Source organism: Pseudopodoces humilis, chromosome 12, assembly GCF_049639895.1.
Source record: "Pseudopodoces humilis isolate 2021_Gansu_Grassland_sample_001 chromosome 12, ASM4963989v1, whole genome shotgun sequence".
Classification (NCBI taxonomy): domain Eukaryota; kingdom Metazoa; phylum Chordata; class Aves; order Passeriformes; family Paridae; genus Pseudopodoces; species Pseudopodoces humilis.
This window is the reverse complement of record NC_142211.1, coordinates 9,837,420-9,842,075: the sequence shown is the minus strand read 5'-3', so window position 1 is coordinate 9,842,075 and position 4,656 is coordinate 9,837,420. Positions and strand designations below refer to the sequence as shown.

The window sequence follows — 4,656 nt, the reverse complement described above, 5'->3', positions numbered from 1 at the left end:
TAGGACACATGTAAAAACTCTTTTGATTCCGGCACATCTCTGTAGGTGCTAGCTGGCACAATTGTGGTGTGAAAGAGGGAGGTCCCACTGTAACATAACTTTGGAGCACAGTTTGATCATTCCATCTAATAAGAGACCATTTAAAAGGCTGTTGGGCATGTTGAGCGATTACAGCTGCTGGACAACAAATCCACAAAATACATCCCAGGAGAATTGGTGGGTGCCACGGCGACGGAAAGCCCGGAGCACCGCGACTTCTCTAGAGACAGCCTTGAGAAAGGCTGGGTCAAAGCGCGTGAGCAGCTTCGAGCAGTCGAGTGATTCCAGCTCAGCTCAGCAATAGTCAAGTGATTTCAGCTCAGCTCGGCGACGGCAGCGGGCAGGCAACACAGGAAGCAGGGACGAGAAAGCTGGTCCAGCGTTCCACCAAGCACAAGCCTTTATTCAGGCAGAGCTTCGGCGAAGGGTGCCAGCAACAGCGAATCTGCTGAACAGGGGGAAACCCGGGTTATTTATGGGGAAGGAGAGGGGTGGGGGGAAGCCCGAGATACCTGTATCGGGGTGGGACAGCAGGGGGGAACACCAATGAAACACAACAGTTTAACATATCTAACTCAAAGACCCCTGGGAGTGACACATTGTGTCTCTCACAGAGAAGTATCTCCTCTCCAGGGAAGAGCCAGGATCTCGAGCTCGGCAGGTTCGTCCGCCCCCACAACTCCCCCTTCTTTACTTATTAAAAAGGCATCCCCTAGAGAGTTAGCTGATAGCTTCTTAAAACATGAAAACATACTTAGGAAGATAATAACAATCAAGAAAACTCAAAAAATGTTCTTGAGGACGGAGGCAACCCATCTCTAGAGTCCCCAGCTCACAAAAAGGTCTTCAAGCCACTGGGGCTCCTTTTCAGTCTGGAGTTTTTGGACTGCTTGTTGGAGTCTCTGGATGCGGGCGTGGATGCTTTCACTGGGGCTGGAGAGGTTAAAGCAGCACAAACTATCTGATTCCTCACAGCCGTGTCCATGGGCCAGGAGTAGAAAGTCTATGGCATCTCGGTTTTGTAGCGTAGCATGCCTAACAGTCTCTTCATCTGTCAGGAGGTCACTCAGGACAGAGGAGGTCCGGTTGGCCTGGTTACCAAGCCAACACTCCAGGTGAGAAGGCTCACCAAGGGCTTTAGCAGCAGCTGCCCACGGCAAAAATGCTGACATCACCACCCTCTTTGTGTAGGACCGATCTTTAATTTGGCTATTGCAATTTTCATCTAATTGGGCGAGATCTTTCTTTTGGTGGGCCAATTCATTCTTTTTCAGCCAATCATGTATTAGAGTTGAATTTGGAGTGAGGATGGTAAGCTGTCCAAGCGTGCAAGGACCTCCCCAGAGTCGGGAAGGGATTCCTGCCCACACTCTATCCCCACAGATCAAGAACACTCCCCGGGGCAGCACTCTGGGATAGTGAGAGGAGGTAGATCATGTGCTGCTGGTGTAATTGCACCATTTGGACTGACTGTAAATTTTACTGTTGGGAGTCACATTTTTCCTTGATTTAATTGCCTTTTGGTATTTCGAGGCAGGCCATGCATTGGCTACTGGGTGATAATTAAAATTTATGCAATAGGTAGCTTTGGAGGATCCCAAAAGCTCTAATTCCTGGGGTTCCTCTGGTGCATGGGGCAAGATCTTAGTCCACTCGTCCCAAGTGTCTACTGGGTTGGGTTCTTTCCCTGTGAAAGGATATTCATGGGGCTTTAAAGGAATCCCTACCAGGCAGGATGACAGATGGTTGGTGGCACTGCCCATGGACAAGCACATGTGGTCTTGTTGAAGTGTCTTTGCGAGGGTGATCCACACATTCTCCTGGGGCTGTGCTACTAGCCAGGCATCGACAGCTGATGTTTTCAGGAGCATCCAGATAATCAGGAACATCAGGAACTCAAGGATGGTTTTGCTCTCCATTTCCTACAACAGGACATAAAAGATTAGCTCTGATTTTTGGAGGGGGTGGGGGAGCTATTTTCTTTCTCCCTTTCCTCTCCTGTCTCCCCCTCTTTAAAAAAAAACAAGAAAACAAAAAAAACCAAACAATTATAAGCGAGATTATTCTGTGTATTGGGGACACATGACCCGACACCAGCAGCAGCACAGAGGTGCACTTTGGTGCAAACTAGCAATTTGGGCTAGGCAACGAGGGCAAGAAGGGGAAGGGGGAGCGAGTTAAGAAGACTTGTGTACTGTCATGGTGTCAGGCGTGACGTTGGCAGTCGTCTCGTTGCGGCCCTGGTAGCAGGACGGTTTGGCCTCTGTCTGGTTGTTGGTCTGGTGGCAGGTCGGTTCGGTGGACTCCGACGACGTCTCCGTTTCCAGGCTGCAGTGGATTGCTGTTTTTCTGGACCTGTGTGGGTCTCAGAAGACTTTGAAAGTTCTGAATCTGGTGCAGGGTTTGTAGGGCCTAAATAAGGTTTTACATTTTTCCCTGGGAGCCACTTAGGTCCTGATGGTGTGGATACACACGCGTACCCTCTCCCCCAGGTAATCAATGGGAAGGGTCTTGATGTCCATTGTGATTCAGGATCCTTGATCAGCACCGGTGGCTTCTCTGTGAGTTTGGCATGAGTTGAATTAGAGAAGTGCCATATTACAGGGGGGTCAGGCTCTGTAGGCGAGCAATTTAGAAAGTTCATGACATATAGAGCCTTACAGAGCCTCTCAATGGGAGGAATGATTTCTGTTCCTCCCCGCTGGTGATCAAGGACTCTTTTTAGGTTTTGGTGGGTTCTCTCTACTATTGATTGCCCTGTGGGGGAATGAGGAATGCTCGTGGTGTGTTTCACCCCCCACTGATTGAAAAAGTCTCTTAATTTGTGAGAGGTGTAAGCAGGTCCATTGTCTGTTTTAATTTGTTCTGGAACTCCCAGGGTAGCAAAAGCAAGGAGAAAATGTCAGATGGTGTGCTTGGCATTTTCTCCTGCATGGGCTGAGGCAAACACTGCACCAGAGAAGGTGTCTACGGAGACATGTACATATTTGACTCTCCCAAAGGACGGGACGTGAGTGACATCAGTTTGCCATATCTGGCAGCTGTTCAGTCCTCGGGGGTTAACCCCGGAGTTAACGACTGGTATTTGGAAAGATTGACAATTGGGACAGGTGGCAACTATTGTTCTAGCCTGGTCTCTGGGTAGTCTGAACATTCTTATCAGTGCAGGCACGTTCTGGTGGAAGAACTGGTGGGATAATTTCGCTTGTGCGAAAATGTCAGGGACATTGGCTGCCTCAGCAGGCATGGCTAAGGCGTCTGCCCTCCTGTTTCCTTCGGCAATGGCACCTGGGAGGTCAGTGTGCGCCCTCACATGCATGACATAGTATAGTTGCTTTCTGTGGGAGATAAGATATACTAATTCAGAAAGCAATTTGTATAAATTTGGGTTAGAGACCACTTTTAGAAATGCATGTTCTGCTCTCATAGCTATTCCAGCCACATAAGCCGAATCAGTCACCAGATTGAAAGGTTCTTGGAATTCCTCAAAAGCTCTGACAACGGCTGCTAATTCAGCAATTTGTGGTGATCCCTCGACCACTTGGACATCAGCCTCCCATTTCTGTGTCCTGGGGTCCTTCCAAGTCATGACTGACTTGTGGGATTTCCCCGAGCCATCTGTGAAAACCGTCAGGGCCTGGAGCGGTGTTTTGCTCTGTAATGATTTGGGGACCAAATTAAATGTGGTTTTGAAAAGTCTGTGGCCAGGTGGGCGTATAGAAATTTGGCCTGAATAGCTATCGAGAGCGAACTGAAGGCTCTCATTGGTTTGGAGCAAAGGCTCCAAACTTCCAGTTGCCAATGGGAGGAAGATGCATGTGAACTCACAGGCTGCAAGAGTGCGGAGACAGACTCTAGCTCTTTTAATGAGTTCAGCCATGATTTCCCGTGGGGTGGTAATAGTTTTAGTGGGCTGGTTATGTGTAAAAATCTACTCGATGATAAGGAGAGGATCCTTCAATGCCATGTCTCATTGAAAAATGAGCGCGTGCAAGCGTGGGGCCTTACCCAGGATAACCAGTTGGAAGGGCAGGCTGGGCTCATAGCAGTGGGCTTGCCGCGAAGACAGGGCCTCCTGGACCTTGGTGATGGATTCCCGGGCCTCCGGCGTGAGGGAGCGTGGTGAGTCGAGGGCCTCGCTGCCACGGAGTAGGTTGAAGAGGGGTGCAAGGACTTCCGTTGTTACCCCAAACAGAGGGCGTATCCAGTTGATGGACCCGCAGAGCTGGTGTAGATCCCGCAGGGTCTTGGGGTCGTCTTTGATGGTCAGCTGCTGGGGCACGATGGTCCGCTCACGGATCTGGAGTCCTAGGTAGGTCCAAGGGCAGGTGTGCTGGATCTTGTCCTCATGGATCTCAAATCCAGCGTCCTCAATTGTCTGGATAGTTTTTTGTAAAGTCCGGTGCAGATAGTCGTCGTCAGCAGCACAAACCAGGATGTCATCCATGTAGTGGAGGATGACGGCATCTGGGAACAGGGTCCTCACTGGTGACAGAATGTGGGCCACGTACCATTGGCAGATGGTAGGAGAATTTTTCATCCCCTGAGGAAGGACTAGCCAATGGTATCTTTTTAAAGGTGCTTGTCTGTTTGGAGAGGAAACCGAGAATGCAAATC

At 49.7% G+C, this 4,656-nt stretch overlaps 1 pseudogene; it reads right to left on the bottom strand.

Moving 5' to 3' along the window:
- Window positions 1–857: 857 nt before the first annotated feature.
- On the bottom strand, window positions 858–1,910 carry LOC148183358 (uncharacterized; annotated as a pseudogene).
- Between the last annotated feature and the right edge of the window lie 2,746 nt (window positions 1,911–4,656).